We start from the raw sequence: 9,716 nt of genomic DNA, 5'->3' as shown, positions 1-9,716 counted from the left end.
GAGCATCTCCTCCCCCTCCTTCTGCACTGACCTTGGTGTCCGCAGGCTTGTTTCTCTTACATGTTCTCACTCCTCTCTCCGGTGGCTGTTTTCCGCGTCCCAACTTTTTTTTCCTTCTTAAAAATGTTATCACAGAGGCGTTACCACTATCACTGTTTGGCTCGGCCTTGGCCAGCGGCGGGTCCGTCTTAGAGCCAGCTGGTATAGGCTTGCTCTCTCTTGAACACAGGGGAAGCTTCCAGCAGCTTCTTACAGGAGTCACCCCTGTAACCCCCCCCGCTACCAAAACCTTGCCACATAAAACCAATACACTTATTTTGGAGTAAAACTGGACCAGCTCTTCTGAAGGCTCTGCTGTCGTTGCTGATAACAATTGCACTTGGAAGCAAACATCATCTTCTTGACCCATCTTTGTTGGTAGAGAAGAAAATTGCACCACCCAGCTCTAAGTGGGCATTGCCAGACATCTCTTGTTTATATATGTGCTCCTTAAGTTATAACAAACACAAACCAAGTGAGCATGGTTTTGTTTTTTTAAAAAAATAAGACAGAATTTACCTCATCTGATTTAACTGGTCTCACCTAACTCAAATCAGCCTCCTTAGTCTTTTGTTTAAATCAGGAAGAGAAAAAATAATGACATGGCTTTTCATTTCACCTATTTTGAGCACCTATTCTATCTTATTTTAGGATAGATTCAATGTACCTATTTCTCTCCATCATCTTTAAAATGGATTTGAGGTGCCTACCTTTCATATGAATGATTAACATTAATGTGCCTAATTTGAGGTAGATATAATCCCTTCATAATATTTAACAGGTTTGCATTTTCAAAGGTAAATTGGGATCACCTTTCACATATAGCTTATATATCATGTATTTTTTTACAGAAAGGAACTGAATGGCATATTTACTCCTTTCTGATTTTGTTTTTGTAGGCATTTAAACATATGAAAACTATCCTTATAAAAAAATCAATAATTCAGATCACCTGAATTTGCATGAGGAAAAATATTGGGTTTTATTTCCTGGTATTTATACTCAGTGATCCAAGTTTTGCTCTGACTTGTAATGGTCTAAACCCAGACTGACTTCATTGATTCTGATGAATTATTTTTCTATTTCAATAGGATAAGTCCTATATAAGAGAAAATGGAAGGAAGCCCTCTCTTTTGTTACCAGTGAGGGTTTTTTTGAGCTAGTGTATTCATGATAAGTAACATGGTTCTTTTTGTAATCTATGTAGTCTATACTGGTGCTGAAAATAGAAGTTATTATTATCTCACTCCTCAGATTGAAATATTAACCATAAAACTGGTTTTATACATTAACATTCCTTCTGGTAAGGTAGACAGAAGATTAAAATACTTCTGTAACAAAATTCTTGTAATTTCACGTTATTCAAGTATTATCCGAGATGGAGAACTATAGTGATTTATTGTGGAAAAATTAAGAGACCTATTACTTGCCATGGGAAGTACAGCCATACTGTTAGTTTGACATAAACCACATAAAGATATTAAATGTGACTCTAATTAGTTTTATTCACCACTCAAGTCTCTGCAGTTAGATTCCTTTGATGCCATCCTGCTTCTATCTAACATGAGTAATGGGAATGGTTAGTGAATAATATTTCATACTGCCACATTCCAGTAGAAGTGGTTTCCACTTGTATGCACTGTTCCAGTGGATGCGCTTTGATAAAGTAGTAAAAATGAGAAGCTCATAACTATCTCATTTCTTGACACACAAAATCCTGCAGATTGGTGATACATCAGCATGTGCAAAATTACCCTTTGCTAATACAATGAACCTGTTTATTATAACACACTATGCTTACTTAATCACTGCTGTACAATGTGTCATATTTGCTATGTACTTACATAATGCTACTCAGCAATAAAGGAACACTGTATAATTCAAAACAGCCTTAATTAAACAAACCAAATCCAACTTTCCAATTTGTTAAAAAACCCCAAACAACTCAGAAGCAGAAAGAAAGAGCCTGCAACTTACTCTGAAAGTTCTGGCTCCTAAAGAATAAGTTATCTGTTGATCTGGGGAAAATCTACAAACTTGCTCATAAACTAGGTTTGTAACTTTAGTAAGTACCCTGGACCAAGGACATGTAAAAGCTTGTGGTGGGTTGACCTTGGCTGGCTGCCAGACATCCACCCAGCAGCTCTCAGTCCCTCTCCTCAAGAGGAAGTGGGGAGAAAATAAAATGGAAAAGCTCATGGGCTGAGATAAAGACAAAAAGTTCACTTACCAATTACTGTCATGGGCAAAACAGACTTGATTTGGGGAAAAGTAATTTTATTTATTGCCCATTAAAATGGGTTTGGAGAGTAAGAAACAAAGACAAGTTGAAACAATGCCTTCCTTCAACCCCTCTTTTTCCCAGACTCAATTTCACTCCTTCATTCCTGACTCCTCTAGCTCCTCCACCCCCACTGAGCAGCACAGGGGGATGGGGAATGAGAAGTTGAGCTCCTGTCTGCTGCTCCCAACTTCTCACACTTTTCCCCTGCTCCAGTGTGCGTCCTCCCCATGGGCTGCAGTCCTTCAGGATAAACCTGCTCCAGCTTGGGCTCATCTCCACAGGCTGCAGTTCCTTCAGGAAATATCTACCTGCTCTGGTGTGGTCCTCTCCATGGGCTGCAGGGAATACCTACTTCCTCATGGTCACTTCCAAAACTTCCATGGGCTGCAGGGAAATGCCTGCTCCAGTTCCTGGAGCACCTCCTCCTCTCCATCTTCTCTGACCTTGGTGTTCACAGTATTACTGGTTTTCTTCTCACTGCTGTGAGGCATTTTGCCCTTTCTTAAATACGTTTTCCCCAAGGCACCACCAGGCTGAAGGGTTCAGCTGTGTCCTGTGGTGGGTTTGTTGGAGCTGCCTGTGTCCGGCACGGGGCAGCCCCTGGTCTCTCCTCACAGAGGCCACCCTGCAGCCCACCCACTGCTAACACCTGGGCATGGGCACCCAAAACAAACCTCTTTGACTAAAAAAGACCTCCTGATTAGTCTGCTGTTGAAACTTCTGAATGAGGAAGTAAGTAAAATACATTCATGCTATTTGTCCCTTCTCACAAGGAAAATGTTAATTGTATTTCACACTGTCTAGTACTTTGTGTGTGGCCTGCTGAATGGGAAAGGCAATGGGAAATGTATTAAATTTATGTGTGACAGAAATTGGCCGTCTGTGTCAACACTGAAGAGGGATAACAGTGCTTGGGTTAGAGGGAGAGGGCTTAGTGGCTTACAATGAAAAAATCTGCTTTGTCAGCAAAAACTGTGAGAAGAAAAATCCTACATGTAACCAACAATATCTGTGTGGTGAATAAAGTTAGATTAAATAAAAATACTTACAAAGCTTGTGTTTTGGAAATCAGCAATACTGACAAAATAATGTTTTTCCTCATAAATAGTACTTTCACTGGGAGGTTTTCCAGGTATAATTGTCCTAGAATATTAACAACTTCTTTCCAGAAATAAGATTCAACTAAGTGGTTTTCCAGATGAAAAGAACAATCTAAATAAATCAGTATTTTTTATTACATTTTAAGATTTCAGCACTGAAATGCACTTAGTGTTCCTTAGAAGCAGTAAAAAAAAAAAATATCAAAAGGAAAGGTGAGCTGTAATGAAGAATAACAGTGATGGGAGCAGGAATCATGATTATGCTGATTAGAGAATAAGTTCAAGTTTAGGCTGCAGCTTAGAAAAGACACAAAAAAATTGTGAAAGAAAGTAATTGCTCCTAAAGAGACAGCGAGGTAAAGAGAATATTTTTATGTCATGTATAAGGGCAATATGAAACTTCTCTATTATGACCTTAATGACTTTCTCCTTTTTTTCCTTTTTTTTCTTCTGGCAAGCTGGGAAAGATAGGGCTGAAATGAATTCTTAATTAAAATGAAGTGAATTGAGGAAACACTGATGATTCTCTGTTATCCTGAAAACTCCTTTGGAAAGAAATGTGAAGAAATGAGATGTCTGTTTAGCTAAAGAAATTGTAGGATGGATTTTACTTAGCTATTTACTATTTTTATATAATTTTAGACTTGCAATATGATAATAACTGCTGATATACATATGAGAAAAGTCAAATTTAATGAGTGACTGAAAGAGCCACCAGGAGTTCAATACTTCAATGTTTTGGACAGTAAGGTAAAGAAATATTTAGGGAGTAAGTAGGTAAAGTAAATAAAATACATGTAAAATGCTATTTTGAAAGAGTACTTCTTTGGATCCAGGTTGATAAATTTCTTTTTACATCTCTTACCTGTTGTGTGTTCTTCAAGGCGAACAACACAAAGACATCAGCTTGGATTGAAGATTTCTTTACCTTAAGAAATGAGGAAACATTAACCCTGCCATGTGATTTCTACTGAAGTAAATTTTGGATTTCTTGCAATAATTTCAGTACAACTAGAAAGAAATGACCTTGAAAAAAGTTATATGGACTAATTAGGCCTAATACAGTATCAGCGTTATCTGAAAGTTAACTTTTGTCTCTAAACAGTGGATAAAACATTTAAAACCCACAACAATATCACTGAGATCATGGCATAAATATGTGCCCAGTTAAGATATAAATAGACAGTCCTGCCAATATTTATTAAAGGAAGAACAATTAAAAAAAGATTAGTTTAGGGTTGAAGAATGAGCCATCTTGTGTTAGATTAGAACAGGGTCTAAAATAATGACTGAGATTTTCACTGGATCTCTGTTAGAACTGTCCGTCTAATTGAACATTAATGGGATTTGAGTACCTAGTTCCCATGTGACTGAAAATTCCAAACACAATTGATAATTGAGAGAAATAAAAAGCAGAACACAAGATGGAGAATTGCACATAGAAGTCAGAAAATAAAAAGACTAAAATAAAAGGGAATCTTTCATGAGCTGAAGCCATAACCATGAAAAGTATAAGCCATACCTGTTGTTGAGCAGAGGTGTTTGAGGAGAATCAGGAATGCATTTTTTCCAGAGTTCAGATAAGAAAGAAGCCTGATGGTAACGGTAGTGTGGAGCTTACGCTGACACTGTAATGTTTGGGAATATATTTGTCAGTGACCCAGACTAATGCCTCACTGAGAAACTTTTTGCCGTGTCTTTGAAGCAAAGATATAATTTTCTCAGCAACTAGAAAATGTACCAGAAAAAAACCACAATTACCCATAGACAGACTAAAACACAAATGGTCTCTCATAAAAGCATTTTTTTCTGCTTCTCAGAAGATATTGGCTCAGGTTTTGTTCAGTTCATCTCATCCTGAAGGAAGTTATGTCCACTGGAAAAACATTAACTGTATAAAACTAAAGCATACAAACATAGATAAATTAATGTTACAGTCCACTGGAGAAACAGTTACAAGCAGGGACAACTGAGCTCCAGAGGAGTTTTCCGAAGAAAAGCAATGGCTTCCCTTGGTGCAGGAATTGTGAACCAGAACATCTTCAGTTTGCTGACAGGAATGGGAGCCTGCTTTGGAAGATAAATCATTGCATTGTCCAACTGTAGTGGACAGACCTTCTCTGGAGCCATGCTTGGGAATAACAGAGCTTTCCCTTGTAGTCTGTGTCTCTGGGACTGCAGGCAGATTCTAGACGAGCAGACAGACTGCATCAATACTTCCGTGGTTTGCTTGCTAAGTATCTGCTTAGTATATCTGTTTGGAGATCTGTGCAATAGTTTACATAGTTGGTGAAGTGAGCAGTGGTAAATTACAGTCCAGGATCTCTTTTTACTCCTTCAGTATGTTCCCTGCCAGTCACACTATATATCTATTTCTGTGAGAAAAGTGACAATAGAGGCATTTCCTTTATTCCACCCCCCATGTTAGCCCACAACAGCTATATTTGCATGCTATACGAGTGTTTCTTCACCCCATGTTTGCAGGAAGGTTGTAAAAATAACTGTTGAACCTCAGTGTTTTCAAGACAACCCATTCTGTCATGAACATAGGAATATGATTTCAAAGTAGAATGAAGTAGCAACAGAAGGTGAGGCATCAGAAGAGAAAAGCCTTCAAGAGCAAAAAAGAGTTGATTGGAAAAAAGGGTGCTCTTTGATTTCTCACTTCACCTGGGTAGGAGGTGGGGGATAGGCAATCCCCTTAACGTTGGTGTTGCTGCTTAGACACTTCTTTGAAATAAGTGAGAATCGTCCACCTTTATTTGAATTGGCTAACATTTCTGAAATGTCCAAAACTAACAAAATCCTGACAAAACCTTATGCTTAAGCAAATACATCCACTTGATGACATTCCAGAATGACAGGTTTACCATCTGTCTTAGTTGCATCTCTTCTTCTTGTTCCAGTCCTCTAAGCTTTTTCTAGAGAAATCCCACTGTAAAAATGTTGGCATTAACTATGTGAAATACCAAAGTCAAACCTAAAGATTTTGGTGAGATATGTAAAAAAATCTGTGTGGTTCTTGACACTTCAGTGTGAAAACAACATGTAAAGGACACAACATGATGATCTTTGTGACTTTTTGATCAGCAAATGTTTTCTTATAATTCAGCTAGCAATGTGTAAATAGTGGTTGATATTATTAAAAAGTTTTCTTGTCCTCAAAAAATGGATTCTGAGGCTCTTCCACTTTGAGGAAGCTGAGGTGTAAGTAATAATGTATACCTGCGTATTTTGGAACCATCCACAATATCATTACAAATCTTACAATGTGCATTTATCTATGTAATTTAATGTTCTTTGGGTTCTTAACATCTAATGCCACAGCTGTTTGGAAAGACACTCCAGTAATGCATTTAAAAATTTTGGCATGTAAAGAGAAGCTTCTGTGAAGCTAAATGTACCTTTATTCATCAGCATTTTAAATTTAGGAAATGTCTAGTACTTTTGTACATAAGCTTTGCCACTAGATATATAGGCTGAATACATGCACTGTGCAGTCTACTGCAATGGACTGCTTTAATAATCAGGTGAAGTAAACATAAATGTTTTCATGTGAGCCATGCTGACACTGTTTTCTGAATGTCAAATTCAGCCACAATGAATCTTTAGGATCCAAAGATCATGGTATAACTAAATTTGTATCATAAGGTAGGACATTAGAGGGTCAAATTTTGCATTTAGATGTCCAGGTAAACTCACCCATGGTAGATACTTGTATTGAACTGCACTGTGACCTGAACTTGCTGCTAATTCTGAAGGGAAAGGGGTATGTAAAGAATATGGTGGGACATGAACTTTCAGAAAATCTAATATGTGAAATAAAAATAAGTTACAATAAAATGTTCTTTTTTTTTAGAAACCATTATGAAATCCCCTTGTAGATCAGCCCAGACGAAGCCGTAGACTGTCCTAATCAGCTGACTTAGTCCTTGCTGACTTTGTTTTAAGCTGATCCACCCAAATGATAATGATATATAGAGACTGAAACATGTTTATGTATATCTTTGTTGTGGGTTTTTGGCAGATCAAAGAAAGTGATTACTTTTGTGACACAAAGAGACCTAAGAGGATGAAGTAAATATATTCAAAGTACTCAACCCCCCAAAATACTAGAATTCTAATACTAAAATTTTCTGCATATGCATATATACACATATAACATACACACGTATGTGTATATATGTATATCTACACCTAATTTAAACATAATCACATACACAGTCTTGGTGTAATTACATCTAAATTCATTGTGTATTCATTTGGAAGCAATGTGGCATAAATATGTTAGATGAAAGCTCTCTGCCAGCACCTACTGATGAGTCCAGCTTCATTGCCAGAGGTGACACCAAGTATATCAGCATAAACACACTGGCTGTGCTTTCACTGTCCGTGGGCTTCGGGGCACTGCTAACCCGCGATAGCAAGTCACGACAGAGTTGCACCAAAAGATCATAATGCTGTGTGAAGGAGACGTATATCTAGCAGGTATACATATTCTCAGCTGTGGGAGCAGTGGCAGAGTATTTATACCTCAAATATCAGCGTCCTAACCATTTGGCCTCTATATAAACATGGATTCACTTATTGCTACCACATTTAATTGTGTCTCTTTTCTGAATACTTGTTTTGGCTTGCTTTCCTTTTAAACAACAACTTGCCTAATTAAGAATGCTTGAAGAAGTGGTTAGCTCACCCAAGTTTCTAGGTGACTGTCAGGGAGCAGCGAGGGGGGCTGCTCTGCAGAGGAAGGGAGCTGGGGGCCAAGGGTGACAGCAGGGCCAGCAGGGCAGGGGTCTCACTGACAAGGGTGCTGTGCCCCTGTGCTCGAACAAGGCGAGTAGAGCAGGGCCAGTGATGGTAACGAGCGTCAGCCGAAAGTCTGGCGAATGCCGGACAAGTCTCTAGTGATGAGACAGGTCTGACTGAGATTAAGCCTGGCAGTCAAATCTGTAGGTGAGGATCAGGGTCTGGGTCATCAAGGTATGTGGCCAGGCAAGGGCATAGCTGCACTGTAGTGCAGGAAATGACCAAGAGTGAAGGCTAAGGGTTAAATGCATCTTCTGAACAAAGAGAGAGACGTCTCTCCTTCATGCTGCTTTATCTTACACTGCTCTTTCCACACAGGTCTCTGATTTAAGGCCTCTCCGTGGACCAAACCTGTCCCTGAGCCCAGGGAGCCAAAACCCTGGTGCAGGGAAAGAAAAAGAAGCTGAAATCAGGACACTGACAGCAAGAGCCAAAAGTGGTACAGTTGTTAATTTTGAAAGGAATATGTATTTGAACATTGATCCTTGTTGCTGTTAATATTTCCCACAAAAAAAAGTTTCAGATCAAAAAGAGTAATGCATCACAGGGTTATGGTGAGAAGATAAACTCCTAATAAGAAATATGATGAAGCTACGGCTGTTCTCATCACTGGAGAAAGCATGCAGATGAAGATACAAACAATAACTACTTGGTATTTTAACAGTTGGCTTAGCCTGATACAGTGAAAACAGAGACGGTGCTTCTTTGCCTATAACATTGATCTTTTCAATGAATATGATGAATGAAAGCCATGTAGTAAGGCACTTATTATGCTCTCTTCTGAGATTAGCCATCTCCTCCATCATCAGCACATCCTATTCTTTAATGATCCATCTGTCCAGTGATAGGATATTTGGACTACACCATTCAGCAGCAATAGACCTTTCAGTCAAAATAATGAATGCCTTAGTTGTGCTTCTGAGGTATTCACAGATGAATTTCAATCTACCCCCTAAAATATCTATCCCTGAACATGTTTCAGCTGCACAGGATTGTGTGTTCAGCTGCCACCAGCTCAATGTTTCTTGTGTAGCATTTTAGATACTCTGTGATATTTTCTGGTCTTGAGTTCAAACAACCTCCTGCGATGATCAGTGGTTCCAACTATTACAGGCTAAGATTTTAAACATATCAACTAGAATATAACGATCCAAAATCATTGAAGTATGTGATCTTTATAACTTGGCACTTGATCAAAATTAACCAGAGCCTTTTTTCTTTTATTCCTGATATTAGAATATACACAAAGGTCCTTGAACTCTGATGCGTAAGAGTAAATGCGTAAGTACCTGCTTACCTTTATGTTCAGTAGTCAACAGCAGTCAACTTGTCAACAGAATTTGAGAATTCCTCATTAGGAAAGGAATAAAACAGGTAAACATAGTTATGTCATTACAGAAATTAATGGTGAACTAAATCTTGAATGCTTCATGTGATTTTGGTTCCATGGGGGGGAGAAAAAAAGAAAAAGAAAAGAAGAAGAA

This window comes from Haliaeetus leucocephalus, unplaced genomic scaffold (genome assembly GCF_000737465.1).
Source record: "Haliaeetus leucocephalus isolate CR32 unplaced genomic scaffold, Haliaeetus_leucocephalus-4.0 Scaffold384, whole genome shotgun sequence".
NCBI lineage: Eukaryota > Metazoa > Chordata > Aves > Accipitriformes > Accipitridae > Haliaeetus > Haliaeetus leucocephalus.
Note: the sequence above shows the minus strand (reverse complement) of the source record.